This window comes from Diadema setosum, chromosome 5 (assembly GCF_964275005.1).
Source record: "Diadema setosum chromosome 5, eeDiaSeto1, whole genome shotgun sequence".
Lineage (NCBI taxonomy): Eukaryota > Metazoa > Echinodermata > Echinoidea > Diadematoida > Diadematidae > Diadema > Diadema setosum.
In genome coordinates this window covers 28,473,194-28,493,416 of record NC_092689.1, presented here as the reverse complement: position 1 = coordinate 28,493,416, position 20,223 = coordinate 28,473,194, and the positions used below count along the sequence as shown (strand labels likewise).

The following is a 20,223-nucleotide window of genomic DNA, read 5'->3' as shown; positions in this document are numbered from 1 at the left end:
TTTGCTAGCTTAACTAGCTAGGAGGACTAAGTTGAGTTTGTGCCTGCACAGTGGAGACCTGTTAATTCTTGCACCCTGTGAGAGCTGAGTGAGATCTTTGCCAATTTCATTCAGGTATGATTCAGTGAGCAGGAGATATTGACATTTTGCAGGTTGTTTTGTTCTTGTTTGCATTTTGTATTTGACTGTCGCTGTCTGCAAAACATGTGTGAATGCATTCCCTTCTATAATCATCAGTGGCTAGGCTTGACTGGTTAGGACCACGGTGTTGTGGGGGACAGCAAAGTTTGAATCCATCTTCCTCTTTATAATTCAGTGAAGGGATCGGATCTGTGCCTGTACATTTGGCAGGGTTAGTTTTCCTCCACTCTTTACCCTACTTATACCTAGTGATACTCTAGTTTAATATATTCTGCTACTCTTATGTTTCAAGTACTGGTATGCTTCGATCATTGTAAAATCATGGTAGTCTAGATCTGGTCTTTGTTGGCTCACTTAGTGTGATGCATTGATAGTTACTCTTTGAAATGCCAATGTGAAAAGATCTGAAAAGGTCATATTGCATGATTCCACTATGATGATACTGCATGGTGATTAGAGTTTCTTGGGTTTTGTGGAAGTCATGTTTTTGGCATGATCTCTCAATTCTATCTCTAGAGCTTATGGAGGATCCTAGGATAGCAAGTTAAAGAAGAATTTTGGCTTGTTCAGTGTAATTTGTTTTTGGTATTTAAGGGTTGTGGTTTCTCTGCTCAAGCACCACAATTGATTCTACAAATCGAAACATGGAGCTGTTGATTTATGTACTACATGATGTGAAATCATGAAATATCTGGACTTTCCATTTTAATATGGCTAAAATATTTCTTATAGGTTTACATATGAGTAACTTTGATGGATGGAGTAAAATCAAGAGTAGAAGTTTACTTCTTCTTTTTCTTGAATGGCACAATGTGCCTGGTTGATACCATTTACTGACTGTTGCTATTCGCCTGGAGTGAACCACAAGGGGTCAACATCATTCGCCCGTTTTTCTTGTGTGGGTGGGTAGGTGGATTACTTCATCGGCTTAGCACCCTGCTCTTTGCGATGAATGAAGTTGACTGAACTTGGACAAACTCTTAGATAGCAAGTTCTAGAATTTTGAGAATTAACATGAAGTGTAGTTATTAGGAATATTATGGCCACAATCACAGGGTTATACAATGAAAAAAAAATGTGATGATGCAATTTCCTCACAACTTTACCATTGCAGTGAGCATACATCAATATGTTATGAAAATTATGTATTTGGTTATACTCCAGCAACATGAAATCCCCAATGCTAGTTATCCTTGGAAATCTTGAATTTGGTTTTAGTGGATAAAAAGGATTTTTTTTTTTATGTCATAAATAATATTTTAAGTAATGAAAAGTTCTAAACCATATGTGTGCATGTTAGTGTTATAGGCCTGCAGTTGTGAAAAAAAAAACCAACAACCTCTCCTCAAAGAAGGTTTGTGACATCACTGTTGGACAGCGATATAAAGAAAATATATGAATTCCGCAAAATTTCATTTTTATGGAAGTAGGCCTATATAAGTTCCTTGTTACAAACACAAGTTAAGGCTAATATTTATCCTCATGTTTTCAAGAGGTGAGTCAAGTTTTCTTTCATTTTGATAGAAATAGGAAACTATATTAAATTCTGCTTTTGCATTTTCATTATGATATATCATTGTCCTGCAGTAAAGCCACAAACTGCTGTAGTCTCTTCAGCACTGGCAGCACTGAAACTAAAAAAAAAAAAAAAAAATCATATCCTTTGAATGGATTGTCCGATCAATATCGAGTGAACAGACCTTGTTGAATAGTTGCAATTCATTCATAATGAAATTCTATGATCCCCAATGAAGTTATCAAGGCACAGTAGGCCTACATTGTACATATCAGGTTGTGTTTGCACTGGGTTATTTGTGAATGTCAGTACAGCCTTGATTGAAATCTTATTGTTACTTTAGAACAGGTTTTGTTATTAAGTAAAATTGAGAAAGTTTTCAATTTTGCTAGGGAAATTTGACTATCATCCCTCCGCTCACAACTTGAAGATAGAGTACAATGTCATAATTCAGATATTAAATTAGCTAAAGAACTGAAGGAATGCAATAAAATAAAAGAGATTGTATGGGGGCATACATACAATTCAAAGCCTTAACTCACATGAGCCAGGGAAGTTCTCGTAATGTCTTTTTCCCTCCATTTTTGTCATTTTTGTCACTTTTCATCACATAATAAAACTTTTGTCTTGCCGATACAAAATTGCTTGAATGATAAAAGCGATCCCCATGTAGGCCCCATGGCCTGGGCTCCGAAAGGTCAAAGATGTAAGGTTTAAATGTCAAAAATCGCTTGATCCTGTAATTGGACACAAGTGCATGATGCTCTTCATGATAAATCATAAGTTTTCTACAGTATTTGGTAGGATAGAGGAGCAAGATTAAACACCTGAGGTGTCGATAATTTTTGTTGGGCCCAGTGGTCAAAATGAACTTATGAAGTTCTTTTGATCACATCGACAAAGTTTATGTGTATAGCTGCAAGTTAGATGAAATGATGCTGTCATGACCAGTCAAGTTACCTTTCACTTGCACACAAATCTAAGTTTATGACCTTTTTTTTTCTTTAAGTTTCATTTTTGTTTTATAAGTTCGGTCTCTGCCAACATAAATGAGCCATATCTGAATCAATTTCACGGTCTTATCTCAGCGAGCCATATTTAACCCCCCCTCAACAGATCCTCTCTTTTGTCATGCACAAGATCTGGTCATGCAGTTTCCATCACCTTCTCAGGATGTTGTCATCCATTTACTAAATGGTCATTGCTCAGATTTGTATTTTCGTAAGGGTAATTTCACCCATCTTGTCAAACAATTTCAGGTTAATTCTAGGCTTCCTTTGCCTAGATGTGTATATTCCTATATCTATAGAAAGGAAGCAGTTAGGCTGTGTGTAGTCTTTATTGTCTGTTCATATATGACGAGTGAGGAAACTCAACCAAACAATCAAGGATCAACATTTGAACTTTTTTTTTTCTGTCTTCACAGGAAAAGAGAAATTTGTAAAGCACAGCACTATTAGCTATCTTAAGTCAGGTTCACACAAGGTTAGCTTAAATTGAATGAAAGTTCAACCTCTGCTCTAGGGAACCAAGATAAATGCCCTTAGTTATAGTTTACTTAATTTACTATATACCTTGAATTTAACTCAGCAGTCTTAATGTGATAAGGGATCTGTATATCAAATTATTGTCTTGTAATAATTTAGCTGATATTTTTTTGGGGAAGTGGGTTACATTTCCCAAGTTATAGACAAAAACCATGATTTTCTGTGAACAAAGTAATGAAAGAGGTTTGAGGTGATGAAAATGTCACCTGGGCAATCTATGTGGCCTGTATCAATGTTCAGTGAAAACATGATGCTTTGAAAATCTCGTAACTTTCTTAATTTTTGTATGTTATAGATAAAGGTACATTGTACCATTCTTTTCTTCTCTTATACTCTACTTTTTGAAGTCAGCTTGAAGATGGTGTACACTTTACAGGGTGTTGAGAATCAAGCTGCTCTTGAGCAAGAATAATGTTATCTCTAGGAAAGTGTGAGACCACCACAACTTTTTTTACTTTTACCTCTAGAGAATAATGGGGAATTTTTATTGTTCTCTAGAGTGCAGTGCCACAGTACATGCAGTTGGCTTCATTAGCCGCATTTACACCTACTAACAGCGCGATTTTTTAAAATCGCGATATTTTGGTTCCACCATGTACTCTCACGCAAAAGTATGCGAAGTTTGAGCTTTACAGAACATCGCGATTTTTTGGTCGGTAGTGCGCGTGTGTAATATACCTAGCTCTTCAACATGGTAGACGAGTGGAAGCGCGCGCTATTTGTATTCACTGCAGTGCAGTTTATTTTGCTCACAGATAGCTGGTTGGAACGTGGAGCCACAGCTTTTTATCAGTACAATGGCAATGTGCACACATAAATTTGTATTTCTCGAGAGTGTAAACTTATGGTAAAACTATATAGCTTGCTATATTAGATCACATATGTAGTACAACGTAGGTGTGTAAAACTTCAGCTAAGTATGGGAAAGTGGATGAAAGTAGTATTCAGGAGGATCATGAAATTTCGCCGATATGACGAAAGTGAGAAGCAGGCTCGTTTTTTTAGGACTGGTATTACAAGCGACAGCAAGAACTCACCATTGTTTTACCGACAGTTGAAAGTGGCTGTATTCCACAAAGTCAACGTATACCGAGAGCAGTATGGGCACTCCCAAAATCAACGTATTTCTGGGAAAACATTATTTTGTTAAGTCGTCATGGAGTGATGATACGTGGTTGGAAAACTTCAGGTTTGCTACTAGTTTTCATATACTAGCTTCATCAGGGAGGTGAGAAACCACGGGCCGAGGATTGGCTGTTTACCTGTACAGCATGTGCCGTGTAATCTGGCCAGCGGCCGACGACGTACTCTCTACACTTTCCAAAGAGGGATCAGGAGCGCGCGTAAACTCCCGGTGCAATCCGATACCGAAAGTCATGTGATGAAAAATCGCGATATTTCAGCAGCTTGGGTTTATACTCGCTAAACTTCGCCTCAAACATCGCGATGTTTAAAAAAATCGCGATGTTTAAAAAAATTGCACTCTTCCTGGCGATTTTTCAGGCGATGTTACTATGGCGTTTGGGTGTAGTTGCTTAGCAACTTGCACCCAAATGTCGTGATTTGAGAAAAATCATGATTTTTCCAAGCAAGTGTAAATCCCCCTATTTTCTCAGCAGGCACATTTTCACAATTTAGATTAAAGCACATTTTACAATATTAGATGAGATGATATGTCACAGCCTTCTAAACCTCGTACTGTCCTATGTACTGAAGTTTGCTTTTTATCACGTGAAATCAACAAGAAAAATTTGTTACAATCTATCCTTGTATTTGGGTTTATTTTTGTTTGTTTATTTGTTTTTTGTTGTCTTTTTTTTTGCTGTGCACAGTAAGTGTATTATGATCATGATTTTTTAGGGGAGACAGGATTATATAACTCTACTTACATATTGATCAAGGAAATTATTTTTTATCTTATTCAGAAACAATTTGAAGAGTTATTAGTCGATGAGATCGTCACCTATTTATGCTGATTTGCACAGGTGCTTGCAACCAAAATACCAACTTGATGAAAGCATGTCACATATGGAAATATATTGTACTCCATAACTGTTGTATTTTACAGTTGTATGTCTGATATTGAAACTTCTGTCATTCATTTCTTCTGGTTTGTAATGTGTTTATTGTTCATTTTTGTGCGCGATATGCATACATTGCATGGTTGGTTTAGAGACTGTTGCGAGTATTCATCTGGCTTAAATGCTGTATGTCAGGCTCATTAGCAGTATCATGCTGCCCCCATTCAACACTCGTAGATGGTTGAACAGTTTTCATATTATGCCAAATTTTTGTTGGAGAACCTACTGTGTTAGTTTTATTGTTGCCATCAGTATTTATACTTTGCTACAGCAAATTATGCCTGACATTGGTAAAACCCCAACCAAAGCTTTACCTTGAATTGATTTGGTTTATTGACTTGTGCGCCCTACAATAGTGCAACTCTGATTCATTGTAGTTGCATCGGTTTTTTGTAGCCTTGGGCCAGTGACGAGAAGACTTGTTGCATTGAACATTGAGTAGAATTGTTACAAAGCAGTTCAGCCCTGTTTAGTGGATAGATTGAGTGGAGGTTGTTAAATGTGTTCATCAGGAGTTTCAAAGGGTCTTTCCCTGCAGTAATGCAATTCTAACTCCAAAGCCATGCCTTTCATACCCATTAAGGTAGATCAATGACATTTGTACCTCCTGTCCCATCAATTAAATCACAGCCTGCATTCACTCTTTTCCATAAGGTAGGGCATTTCTTTGGGAAGCTGTCTATAATGGATAATGGCTATTGGGGACGATGAATTGGAGTCCAATCATGCTAATGAAAGGTAATTACCTAGTCATTTCATTGCCAAGAATATGGTGCACAAGAATTTTTTTTCCAAGACTTTTTCTGCCCTGTGATGTTTCCTTTCATATTATGGCACATTGTAGGGGAAAGACGGCAAATATTTTGGTACTTGCTCTTTTGGAACAAGTGTCATTATCGCAACAAGTTAAGTTTGTTGTGCATCCATATTGGGGATCTTAAAGGGATTGTACAGTTTTGGTTGAGACTTAACTTCGGATTTCTAAAATTTTTGGTGAGATAATGAAAATTTTTTAATGAAATATGAAAGAGCATGTAATTTTAACAGGAATTCAGTGTTTATTTGATGAAAATTGGTTTTGATATGGCTGGGATATCCAAAAAAGAGCAATCCTAATAAAAGGTGGGACCCAGCTGTTATTACGATCACTTTGTTTTACTTTGTTTTTGGGTGCCTCAGCAATACCAACACAAATTTTCATCAAATAAACTTTCAATTCCTCCTAGAATGGTATCCTCTGTACTTTTTCATAAGTGGTTTCCTGGTATCTCAAAAAAAAAAGTTCAAAGCCAAATTCTCATCTCCACCAATACTAATCTATCCCTAAAAGCTGTGTTTACACCATGTTCCCGGCAGCAGCCCCATTTGCCAGAAACGTAGTGTGCTATGGGTAGGTAAGACATTCTCCTGTTCCCCCCCCCCCTTCACTTTCTAGTCTTATTCGCTCTAGTCCTCACCCCGGTGAACATCATACAATATGAAACGCTGTTTTTCAAGGCGTCTGGTCAGGCTAGACTTTCAATATTTTCTGTCGCATCCCACTACGGACAGCCTCCAAGTTTTGTTACGGCCTATTACGTGCCACTCCATTTTCTTGCATTCACCCCGTTTTATTGTGGCGTACAAGATTCCTCATTAGCACCGGGACTGCAGATGCTCTAAACTATGGTCAATTCTACCTTGTCAATTTTCAATTAAAATGAAACACACCATTCACTGATTTCATTATGCAAGTCTCTCAATAATGTCATGTTTATAACATCTAAAGAGTTGCTAAATTTTTGACAATGGATGTTAGCCCTATGTATGTAAACAGGTTATGAGGTTCAATGTTTTTGAGTAGGTTAGATTACTGTTGTGTAACTCTTCCTTGATTGATGTGAATGTGGGGGATGTAGCAAGACTTCATCATATTCAAAACTGGGCAGCTCATGTTGTGCTTGGAGGATGCAGGCATGATTGTGCATCACCACTACTCAAACAATTACATATTGGTTGCCTGTTGACAAAAGAGTCACATATAGGCCTATATGAGATATGTTTGTTGGTTTTTCATTGCTCCCACAGTTCTGCTCCCAAAATACTTATCACAGCTTTTGCACTCTCCCCACTGTTCAGCTTATAAATTGCGCTCTGCCATGGACACTATGGTGGTACTCCAGATCCCAAGACTGGTGAACTAACCCCCCTTTCAGACTAGAGAGTTCTCGTATGGATTTATACAACTATGGATATAGAATGTTTTTATGTGTCTAATATTGAAACGGATCAGTATACATCGTATATCGAAACGGTGGTTTGAGCATCGTTTCAAATCATTATCCTATATCCATACAACGCATATTTGTGTCTGAATGCTCTCATTATATGTCATATGAGTAGGTGGGGCTTATTCGAAGCGCGCGCTGAGCTCATGTATGCGCTGTGCGGACTTATAACAGGCAGCTGACAGATTGATTGTGATGTAATCGAACTTGACAGCATAAACAATTCCTCATTAATGATCTGGCTCGAACTAGCAAACTACCAGATGAATCCAAGGCAGAGTATAAACACTATGTGCAAAGCCTGCATAAATTACATATTGCACATGGAAGGGAATTATGTTTACTCAAGAAATATTGCTTGTGCGCTAGGTCTGAATGCTCCTATACGATTATCATAAAACGGGGTGCTGAGTCTGAATGCTTTCATATATCAAAACGTATATCCATGTGTCGTATGAATATATGATAACTCGGTGTGTCTGAAAGTGCCATTAGTTTCTCATTTTGTAGGCCAAAGTCATGGAATACGTTGCCAAAGAAACTTTGCTTATCTCCCTCAGTTCTTATTTTCCCTTTGACTTTGAATTTGGATGTTAAGCACATTGATCAATTTATTGGAAATAAGCTAAATTACTACTACTACTTCTACTACTACTACTACTACTACTACATCAACAACTACTACTACTACTACTATTATCATTATTATTATTGAATTGTTTTATGTTAAACGTTCTCTGAACATTGGCATGAAACATTGAATTTCTAAGATTAATGAGAAAAGAATGTAAAAAGTAATAGAAAAACCCTTTTGTACTTGACCTTTTGAGACTGATTCAATATTTTTACTTGTTCTACAGGATAAAAATTAAAGTCAGCTGTAAAGGAAATTCCATTAAAGTGGAATGAAACCCAGTCATACACTCTGAAGTGGATTGAGTGAATTCAGTAATTAGTAGAACACATCAGTGAGGTTTGGTGTTACTCGGACAATTGGTTTAAAAGTTTTGAATTTGTACAATTTTGCTGACCACTGCCATCGCTGCATGAGAGGATAACAGCAGTTTTTTAACCACTGCAAGACAATGATACGAAAATATTTGTAAAGAGATTTCCACAATATTTAATTCATAATTCAATGAGAAGTACATATTCCCTGGACTTGTTATTCACATAGGTTTTAGGGGCAATATTTTTCCTGTTTTCTGAAAGAGCAAGGTCAGGTTCTCTTCCATTACGCTAAAGAAACTAAGAATTAACTTCATGTAAATTGCTTTATAAATATATCATCTAGTAGTGATTTTGTGAAGCATTTTTATCTTCTCATCCATCGATGGTGGCACTAAAACTATAAGGGATTCACCAATATTCCTCAAACTTACTGATGTATCATACTAATGTTGTGGCATTCACTCTATCCACTTGTATGTTTGGGTGTCATTCCCCTAATGTTGCTCTAGATAAACATGGTATAGTTAAATACGTACCAAAAAAAAAAAAAATTGATAAGGATCAGACAAATTAGGAATGTTATAGAATTCAACTCAAGTTTTGCTTTGTTTTTGTTGTTGTTGTTGTTGTTGAAAGGATGGGCTCCAAGAATTGATATCACATGACTGCAGATTAAATGAGATAAGATCAAATTTCAATATTTTGATAACTGCTGCAAGTCAATATTGTGCTACCAGAACAAGGCAATGCAAACCACACTTGTCCATTCAACCTACATGTCAGGCAAAAAAAAAAAAAAGAGCTATAGACTTTTACATTGTTCACTATTAAATCCACTCATACAATACTGTAATGTAACACCATTACTCCAGCAGTAAATCTTTAGTGTACTTGAACCAGAGTCTTTGTGTCCCCCTTTTCAGCCTGAGTAGGGCCTAACCGTCCTTCACAGCTCTATTTTGACCAGAGGGCACACTTATTGTTGCTATGTTTACAATTCATATTCCACTAATGCACTATTTAAGCTATCCTTTGAGATAAGCTTTTGGTTTGTATTTTATTCCTAGCAGTCCAACAATTTCAACGTTTTTTGGTCTTTTTTCTCCTAATGTTGTGTCTTTGTAGTGAGTGAAGACCCTTTCAGGGTAAGGCATCAGGATGTCAAATTGTAAAGTGTTTTCTTAATCCCTTAGCATTCTGGTACCCTTCCCTTTTACATTGTCAGTGACCACCTTCAAAATTGTGCATAACTGTGTCATAATGTCATAATGTATCATAACTTCATTTGAGAATGTCCAGTGGTAATACATGCATGTGGTAAAATTAAAAATGATGGATATGAATAATCATTAGTGACAGGGTCGACAGATCAAGGTCAGGGTGACAGATCAAGGTCAGGGTGACAGATCAAGGTCACCAAAAATTTATCAAGAAATATCACTTCTGCCCTGATTTTCCCTATGAAAGTCAGTGTTTATTGTTTGTTGGTATGATAGATTAAATAAATTGAAATCAAATAAAAATTTATTTGTGCAAAGAGTGCTGAAGGTTAATCCTCAAGATCATAAGTCATCTTTATCGAAAAGTAAATGATGATCAGAGTGTACTTTCAGCAAAATATTGTGATTGTGTTAGAACTAGAGGCATGTCAGATGTTGGCATGCTGTAGTCAAATTGCTATTTAATCAGCCTTAAGTTAATTTTGACATGCACTTGACCACTAGACATGGGCATAGAACAGCTACCATATAGGTGGCTAGTGGTGCTTTGGAATGTGTTTAGAGTTCTCATAGTGCCTCCATTGCTTGCAAACTAAACATCATCTTAAACAATATCATTTTTAAGAATAGATGCTATACAGTGTGTGCAGTTCAAACCTCGTTCACCTCAGTATGGTTATGTCAATCCACTATTGTTCCTTCAAGATTTTTTGTTTTGTTTTTGTTTGTTTGTCTGTTTTAAAGTCAGAAGCATAAGAAGCTGTGTGCAAGGACTTTTGTCCAATTATATGCTGCTGTAGTATAGCTGCATAAACATAACTCTTATATGGAAGGCAGCTTGTATCGTTTTACAGTTGCTTACGTTTCTCCTGTCCTAAGTGTGTAGTTGAGTTACATGTAGATTACGTTTGTTTATTTATCTTTTTATTAATTATTCTGTATTTAATGTCAATAAATGATGTAAAATGCAGCATATCATTTGTTTTGTTTATTTTGTGAGGTCGAGAAAGGGTAATGATATATGCACCCTTTTTTTGAAACAGAACTACAACTACAGTACATTGTCACTTCAGTGTCAAATTTGGTGACAAGGTAATGTGACTTTGTTCTGATTTGTACAGTAAAAGCCCCACTGAATTAAAATTTTTGAAATTTATGCCCACAGTGATTCATAAGCCTCAAAGAGCATATCTTTGGCTTTTTATCTGAGGTATTCTTTGAATTTGCATTTCCAATATTTGCAAGATATAGATCTGCAAACATTTTCTTTTTTTCTTTTTTTTTTTTTCCTTGGTCGTGGTGGTGGTACTGGTGCTGGTTAAAAGTCTATTCCAAAGTTCGCACTGCATATTGACAGTGTGTTTTTGTGTTTTTGTTGGTAGAGAAAAGTGAGAAAAAGAAGAAAATAGACTGAAGTTACAAAGCAGTTTAGTTGAGTGTATTGTGCTGTATTTTTTATAGCATGAAATGGATTAGTCTTGTATCCTTTGAAGGTAGTAGGGGGAAGGATACAGGAAATTTTTATTTAAGTTGGATATGATAACAGTGGAATTCTCCTGGGAATACTTGAATACTGAGGAAGGACGTGTTTTTCCTGGGGTCTTTTTTTTTTTTCTTTCTTTTTTTTTTTGAATTTCAGTAGTGGAGTGTGCCTATTATTAGTATTAAACAGTGTCACATTCATTGATTTTGAAATAGCATGGTGTTTAGTTGAATCAAGTTGATGGAATGTGTGATTTTCGTGAAAAATGTTTTTTTTTTATTTTTTTTAATTTTCTTTATATTGTTGTCCATACATGATGTCATGAACTTATTAGTCTCCTTATCCAGTGATTACAACACCAAAACTTTAAAAATCGATAACTTTTGCATCAATTGTCTGATTTTCCTCTAACTTTGACTGATTTCTTCCACTAATGTTACTGCTTTCACTCAATCCACATCGCTCGTTGGGTTTTGGTTTCCTTTGATGTCTGGCAAGGACCCCTTTGAAAATAGTCCCTAACTGTGGCTGAACGGGCAATCCTTTCCATAAGTGGAGAGAATGAATAAATGAAATAAAGTAAAATAAAATGAAATAAGATAAAATGTTCTTTTAATACTGTACTCCATGAATGCAAATCTACACATTCATGAAATTGTTGGGAAGTCCGGATTTCCCAAAAGTTTTACAGGCTCATTGGTAAAATAAATTGAGCTGCTGAGTTTTAAAAATGAAACTGAATTGTCTAAAGATGTGCAATAGAGAAACTGGAGTGTGCAGATGTAGTCAAGCATGATTGAATGAATATCTTCCCAGCCTTGAGTGGTGCGAAATGATTTTCAGTCAACTGGCACACCCACTTAACAGTGTCAATGCTCAAGTTGATTCATTTTAAGAATACAGTGAGCAAGTTGTGAGGAGATGTGAACATGGAAAAGCAGTCAAGGGAATGTTTCCAGATGGGTTGGCTTGTTTGCTGGTTTGTGTAGTATTAGTATGTCAGATAGTGTGTATGTGTGTTTGTGTGTGTGTGTGTGTGTGTTTTCATGAATTGAACCTACTGAACGGTCATAGTAATTGTAAATTGAGTAAGATGTTTGCAAATGCAATACTTGCCTCCACTTTTGAATTTTAGTGTTAGTAAATGAATAGATAGTAATGCTGCCATACCTGTGTTAATGTGATATGTTAAAAGCTCATTTGCAGTAATGATCATGCTTGGGAGTAAATTGATATTATGAGAGAAACCTGAAGCTGGAGACCATGTGTGCTAGAAACTACCAACCATGCAGGGAAGAGGTAGGTGGAATTTTGTATTATTATGTTCAATAAAATCACACCGTGAAAATTATGTGGTGTGAAATTGTGAGTGAGTTTAGAGTGAACACAAACACTCATTGATAATCGTGTCCAAATTTTGTATCTTGTGGGTTCAGCATGTTATCCTACTCACATGCTATTCATATTAAAACTATTCTCCCAGGTGCCTTTCACCCTCCTTTAACTCGAGGTCATTACATAAATTGAACCCCAAATATTAAGTTACATTTGAGATTCAAGATTGTCTCTGGAGAAGCTATTTCCTGCCAATGTTCTCTCGAACCTGCCTTAACTTGAACTTTTTGAAATCGGTCAGAGAAAAACACGCCAGCCTTGACTCTGTTATGGGGCAGTATTTCACTTGCGGACGACACCACAAATTAATCAAAGGATTAAAGATTTGATTCGATATGGCAGTAGAAGTGCCTGCAGGCTTTTTGCCAGTCATCGGTCAAATAAATCACCCTTTCAGTTGTGAAAAGAATTGTAGCGAGGTTTGCAAGTGCTTTATTCAGCAGACCACTGACCATTGTCAATGTCTGTTCCCCAGACTCCATTGTTTCACAAGTTTTCCACAGAATCAAGTTTTCATTACCATAGCACTGTTATTAGCAATGCAGTCATTGTTTTGAGATAACAGATTTTTTTTTTTTTTTTAATGTGTCATAGCATTGATTTAATGATCAAAAAGTGATTCTCTCCTTAAAGTGAAATTGGTAAATCCTCAATACAGTTGTAGTGACAATATAATGATATTCTTTTTATTTTATGATAGCAGAAATTCCCTTCAATTTGTTGTGGATTTTTTTGTTTTGTTTTTGTATGGTAGTTATAGGCCTAAATCCTAATTGCCCAAAACTGTTTCATAGAAGCCATTTAGAAGGGAAGTGGTACAGTTGTACATGAGACAAATTCTTCTCTGTGCAGTGCAACTATTTTGAAGAGAAAGGGAATCTTCTTGAAACTTCATGACTCATTTTCACCAAACTTGGCAGGTACTGTAAAACATGATATATTCACAGCATGAATTTTTCGCGAATTGGAGCCAACGGCCTTTTTTGCGGCATGAAATTTTCGCGAACTACCACTGGTATTCAATGCATATAGTGTAGACAAGAACTTTCACGTGCATTTTAATTTCGCAAATCTTCGCGCTCGCGAAATTTGCGAAATCAAAATGCATTCCTCGTTTTATAGTACTGTAGCTTCATGTGGTGATACAATTTTTAATTTTCTTCTAATGGGTATCATACCCCTTGAGGACCCCAAAGCCCCCAAATAAAGGAATTCTTTAAATCTTCAGTTCTCTAGAAACAAAAGTGATGTGATGCTTTGAGTTTAAGCAAGTACATTGCTGACTGCAGTTTTCAAGTTTGTAAATGGTGGATTCGGGGGTGGGGGGGGGGGTACCTCGTTGTTGGGATCCAATTTTCATCATCTTGAAAATGCATCAGATTTTCACAGAACTTGGCAGGTTTTACCGCTAGGATGAAGGAATATCTGTTTATATCAGTGGACTTCATGCTCCATTAGGGGGCCCCCAGGAGCCTAGAAACTCTAAATCAGAGAATCTATTTTTTTTTTTTTTAAATAGTTAAACCAGAAATGCTCTGAGTAAATACATTATATTGATACGTGTACATTCAAGTTTGTTGATTGCAGATTCGTATCTTCTGGGGCGGGGACCAAATTGGGGTTCAGTTTTCACATTTTGATCTTCTTTTTGAAACACATAGGCCCGAATTCACAAAGTTGGTACAAATGGAACCATGGTTTAAACCATGGACAAAAACCATGGAGCGCCAAGTGTCACATGGAATTAGATAATGTAGGTTACATACTCGGCATGCTGCTTTGTTTTGCTATCCAAAATGAAGATGCCCTTCATTATATCATCTCCTGCCACGTTGAAGTTAAAAAAAAAAAAGTTGCAAATCCAATGTCCAGTTGATATTCTCTGACATATTCAAACAAACACCAAAAAAAAAAAAAAAAACGCAAATGTGATATTTGTTCAGGAAACATAAATGTTACACTCCAGCAGCATACAAGATGTGAAATGAAAAGTACACAGTGCAAGTGTAGACTGTATGCAAGATGTGCCACCAGCACTGTGCATGTGTGTGATGATCAATTAGATATTGAGGGCGAATCTCCCAATAATTTGAGACTTCCGGTACACCACAAATTTTGTTACATGCTATGTTTCTACTGAAAATCATCTGTAGCATCACCGCGCATCACCTCACATTGCCTCAAATTTTGATCACCCAGTAGAAACACCTTCCAGGTTTGCTCTGTTCTTTGTAAATAATAGTTGGCAAGAATACTTTAAAGGACAAGTTCACCTTCATAGACATGTGAGTTGAGTGAATGCAGCAATGTTAGTAGAACACACCAGTGAGAGTTTGAGCAAAATCGGACAATCCATTAAAAAGTGATGAATTTTTGAAGTTTCTGCTCAGTCACGGCTGGATGAAAAGACTACTATAGCTTGTGATGTCACATGAGTACAACGTACAAAGAAAGAATAAAGAAAATTCAGCATATTTCCATTTTTCTCGCATAACAAAAGAACACTTGACTTCTCTCTTTCAGAAGGCAGAGGGAAATAATATTACCCTGAAAGGTAGGGAATCCCATTTGCATGCCTCAAATGAAGAGTTGTATGAATACAGTGGTATGTTGAAGAGAGTATCATTTTAGAAACTCCCATAAAGTATTGAAAGTGGAAGGTAACATTTAGTACATTTTTATTGACCGTTAGATTTTGAATTGAATTTTTTTCGGGGCTCACCGTAAATTCCAGTACATTATGCAATTACTAGGCTACCTTTGCAGACCCATGCACTGCATGTGTGTCCATCATGTATATTTTGTGAAGAAAGTTCATCAAAACTTACAAACATTTCTATATGTGACCCGCTACAACAAAATGATCCTAAAGTCGGGCGAGGTCGATTATTTGAAAATTGCATGACTCAATTCCCTAATCTTTCTGCTTTAAATTGATATATAACACGTCTCATAACAATAATCGGCTGCGGAGATATCGATGTTTAAAAGAGAGCATGTCAAGACGTCTGGGAAATCACTGTTTCGAGAAAAGCGCCCTAAAAGTTCTCCTTGCGACGCAATCACAATCAAGAGACACGCAAGTCAGTATTCACCTCCGGACAATAGAAGTTAAGCCCTAGCAACCCCCGAAATGCTCATTCAAACACAGCGTCGGCGGTTTCCTCACCGACCAATCAGTGACCAGGATGTCAGGAGAAGCGGCTAGGCATAGCACAACCCGCCCGCACACACCAGTCGACTGGGCAGTGTGCGAGCTTCACGCTTCGGTTAGCGGCAAGCAGCAAACTGACCAATGAGATCACTCTGGTCGTTGTTAGGGGCGGAGCCTATGTGTGGCGCTCAATCTAAATGTTCGAACCAGTTTCTGCTTCGTTGAAACGCCAAAAAAATATGGCCCAGAAAAACGCTATTTTTTGGTCTTTCCTTTCATCATTTTGCTTCAAAATTTCGACAGATGATAGAAGACATGTCAACCTCTAATAATATGTCAAATTCAGAAAATCGTAAGTTTTGACCAATTTTGATGCTCTAACTTCAAACTCGATTTTCACGGCTTCGACCGTGCGCGACTTTAGGACCATTTTGTTGTAGCGGGTCACATATACATTCTTGCCACACACTCTATATGTTATTACATCAGCTCTTACACTTTTAGATTTGTGTTTATAGATAAAAAAATACAGAAGACTGCAACAAAAAGGCTTAAGTGTGGCTGACACACAGAACTACTGAGTAGTTGAGTTTTGTGCATTATTCAAATTGTAGATAACTATTGACTTCCAAATTTCTCAGCAGTGGCCTAAACAAGTCCCCTGAGGTTCATATTTAATGTTTTGCTGCATTTTGGGAGGTCTGTAAAAGGTATCCCCTTTAACGTATGTCAGTAGCAAGTCGAAGAAATGTGCATCTTATTCAAAAAGTAAAGTTTTGTGAAATTCTCTTTTTATATTCCTTATATAGTTGTACGCATGTGACATCATACACTGTAGTAGTCTTCTCTTCCAGCAGTGACAACGCAGATACTTAAGATATTCGTAACTTTTGAACGGATTGTCCAATTTTCCTCAAACTTTCACTGATGTGTTCTACTAATATTGCTGCATTCTCTCAATCCTTATGTATATGAAGGTGGATTTGTCCTTTAAAGGAAAACCTGTCATACTCAGGTGAGGGTTAGACTCACTGGGTCTCTTTTCTTTTCATGGAGTGCTCTCTTTCTTCTTTTAAGTAGCCTTACTTGGTGAACACCTCCTCCCCCCTCAAATTTATTAGTAACGCCATAATATGTGCAGATAGAATGGGAGTTACCATTGGCTTGAATGTTATGCGCACCTCAACAAGGCATTGCAGAAGAGCCAGCCTTATTATATTTTTGTTCATTATCCAGATGATTTTCATCGATTGAACAGAATTTGCCATTTTCAGCTAAGAATGTACTTGGTATTCAGTGTATTTCTAGCGGTCTCAGCAGAGCAAATATGCAGTAACTGGGTGAGTATTATGTGGGAGTTACAGGATTCTTTTTTAATCTCGTATGCCCTGGGTTTGTGAGCTGCTTGCTCTGTACAGAAGGTTCAAGCAAATCTGGGGAGATCAATTTGTTTTGATGTGGAGATTATCATTTCCTGTGAACTTACTGCAGTGTTCATGGTTTTTCATGTGCAGTTACGTGTACAGCTAGTGTACTTTCAAGCAGTTATCAAATATAAACAAATTCATTATAGATATGCCCAACTGAATGCAGATGTTTCATTTTTTATTTATTTTTTTTTTGACAATGAAACATAAGCCCAAACTGTTGATAGAAAGAAAAACAACTCCATTTTCAAGTAGTACCAGCAGTTACAACTGGCGGTCTATATTCCCCCCCCCCCCCCCATGAAAGCTTTCAGACTTGAAGAGCATTTAGAACCCATTACATGTTATTTGTTCCTATAAGCATCATATGTGCATCATATTTGCATTTGCCAGTTGACAATTAATGTACACGATGTATCTTTGTGTTTATATAGGGGGGTCAAAATTTATCTTCACTATTCATTGTATACACACAAATTGACATGGAATTGCACTTATGCTCTCAACAAACAGTAAACCCTTTATTTCTTGAAGAAAATACTTGTCTTTTACAGTGATTTTTCTGTTCACTAAAATAATCATTAGTGTATGTGTGTATGTACAGTGTCATATAGAGCACATGAAACAGTATTAGTCTGTATAAAAACAATATTTATATTATATTGGATGGCTATGAATGGGATACCAGGGAATATTGCACGAGTTAGGGCCAATATTGCATGAATCGAAGATGAGTGCAATATTGGCCCTAACGAGTGCAATATTCCCTGGTATTCCATGAATCAAGGCCATCCAATATAATTATTATCATCTATACAATCAAGTAGAGCAAGCATTTGTAAACTGCACAAAATTACCCGGCTTCTACTCATCTTTGAAGTTGACTCGGCAGTCGCATCCCAGCGCTGAAAAGGGAAAGCCCCTAAAACTGCGTACATGAAACAAACAACTAGCAAGATGCTTGCGCGCTTGTGAATTGTAACAAAAACGACGCACACTAGTAGCAAGCGTTTGCGCATTCAGCAAGCGCTCGCTCGATAGACGAGACAGAATTGAATATGGTATGATCTTGAACGGCAAGTAACAACAGTAGCCCGTGGGGAATTAATACGTTGGCCTATGCGTTTCGTTCAAATGCTCTGATATTGAACGGTAAAAATTGAGCGGACTACAATACGTGTTTTTGATGCGCCGCTAAAACGTCCTATATAGATGATAATAAATAATATATGATGCTACATATCTTTGAATGCAAAACTCATTCTGTGTATTGCACTACTTTGCATACTGTAAAGGTGGAAATTTTCGCAGTGTTGAAATTTTCTCCCATTTCGTGCAACCAGAAACTAGCGCAAAAAATAAAAACACGCAAACATTTTTGCATGCCATATGTTCCATTAGTTGATGTCTTGATTCCGCGAAATTGAAAACATGCAAAACTCTTCTTACCCGGCCAAGCATGAAAAATTAGTTGCACGAAAATATCCACTTTTACAGTATTACTTGGTGTAAACTATGAAGAGCACAAGGATTATTGCAGTATTTTAACAATGAATGAAACTTTCTCATTATCAGGTACCCCTTACTTATTATGATGCAGTATTTTTGCTCTTGTACAGAAATGGGAAGCTTTGTTACATGAGTGACGATTTATCACCCATTATCACCCATTAATATAGATTTATTTGATGGTCAAAACTGGTCACAGTGTGTTGATGCTGTTCTCCACAGATTGCTTCAAACATTGTGCTCACAAATGTTTAAACATGTAATATTCCTGTATTTCATGTTTTCAAGCTGCATATAAGATCTTCAGAGAGTGTATCAGTGGATAGCGCTAAATGTAGACTGCTCCGGTTTCTTTAGTATGAATTCATAGCCCAGTTGATAATGGGATAACGGTTTGATCCCATTTTCTTCGCTCACTTTTCCACTAATAATTTATATTCTTTCTGGTCAGTTTATTCTGTCTTTATTTGTTACATTATTTTTTAGGCAGCTGGTCACTGTGAACTAAATTTGACTTCAAGATATGTTTATACCAGCCTTAGATATTTTTAGGTTTTTGAAATGATACTTTAATGTGACAAGATATAGGCCTACTCCAGACCTATTGGGAGAAAAATTCATTATGGCGGAGGCATACCAGTTGCCGTTCTTTTTTTTTTGTCATAGTAGCGCTCTTCATACATGTAAACATTCCCCCCCCCCCCCCCCCAGCGATCTCTACAGTACAGCTGAGTGGGTTTGGCCATGGAGCTACAAGTTGTAGTTCCATGGTTTAGCCATGCAGTTGGGTCTGCTTGCATTTTCATCAATGACCTTGAGACGGCCTCACTTTTGGTACTCAATTTCTATTTTCATGCATTTACATCAAAATGAAGGCCGGCCTTTTGCCCACTGTAAAGGGGGTCATGCACACAACTTATTAACTATCAGTCTCACCAAGTGTTCAGGATGTTCAAACTGTAAGAGAAGTTACATTTGTGCAGGAATTAAAGAAAAAGTGTTATCTGCACCTCATATAGTAGCTCAGAAATGAAAGCACATTTCTCATGTCATCACTTGCATAATCCCCCTTGCTGAAAAGGGCATAACATGAGCTACAAATGTAACATGGAGGCTTGACTAGTATGCCCTGGATTAGGACCTGTAGGAGCTAGCTACTCAAGATTTCCTTTCGAAGCTACCTATGAAGTCAGCTATTGTTTGCTGGGTCCTAAGAATGTGGTTGGTTCTTTTCTATCATGCCATGTTGGTACAGAAGTAAGGGTATGAAACCAAACACATTCTATCTTCCGGATTCCATCAAAGCGGATTATGCAGAAGGAAGAATAATAAGCGAGGGTATGCTTTGTCCATCAATCGTCCTTGTGGGTCATTCTGATAAGAACCTTCTTAAAAAGGCACTGACAGGGTGATACGACCCACCCAGTCTCGTGAGTTTGTCAAAGTCATTACTTGGGAGTGGGTGTTTTTCCAACAACAATAAAAATGTTACTGGAGGATTGCCTTGAAGTTAACATTTAGATAATTTCTCT

General features: G+C 37.0%; 1 protein-coding gene across 3 annotated transcripts in view; it reads left to right on the top strand.

Annotated features, from left to right (window-relative positions):
* The window catches only part of LOC140229250 (excitatory amino acid transporter-like), a 142,577-nt gene that overhangs the window by 79,764 nt on the left and 42,590 nt on the right, over window positions 1–20,223 (top strand). Inside the window, exon 1 of one of the 3 annotated variants that reach the window (XM_072309528.1) lies at window positions 14–114. The exons of the other annotated variants lie outside the window; for them this stretch is intronic. The gene's annotated coding sequence lies outside the window, so the exon portion shown is untranslated. Of the gene's footprint in view, window positions 1–13; window positions 115–20,223 lie in introns of those variants that run through there. 3 annotated transcript variants of the gene reach the window in all.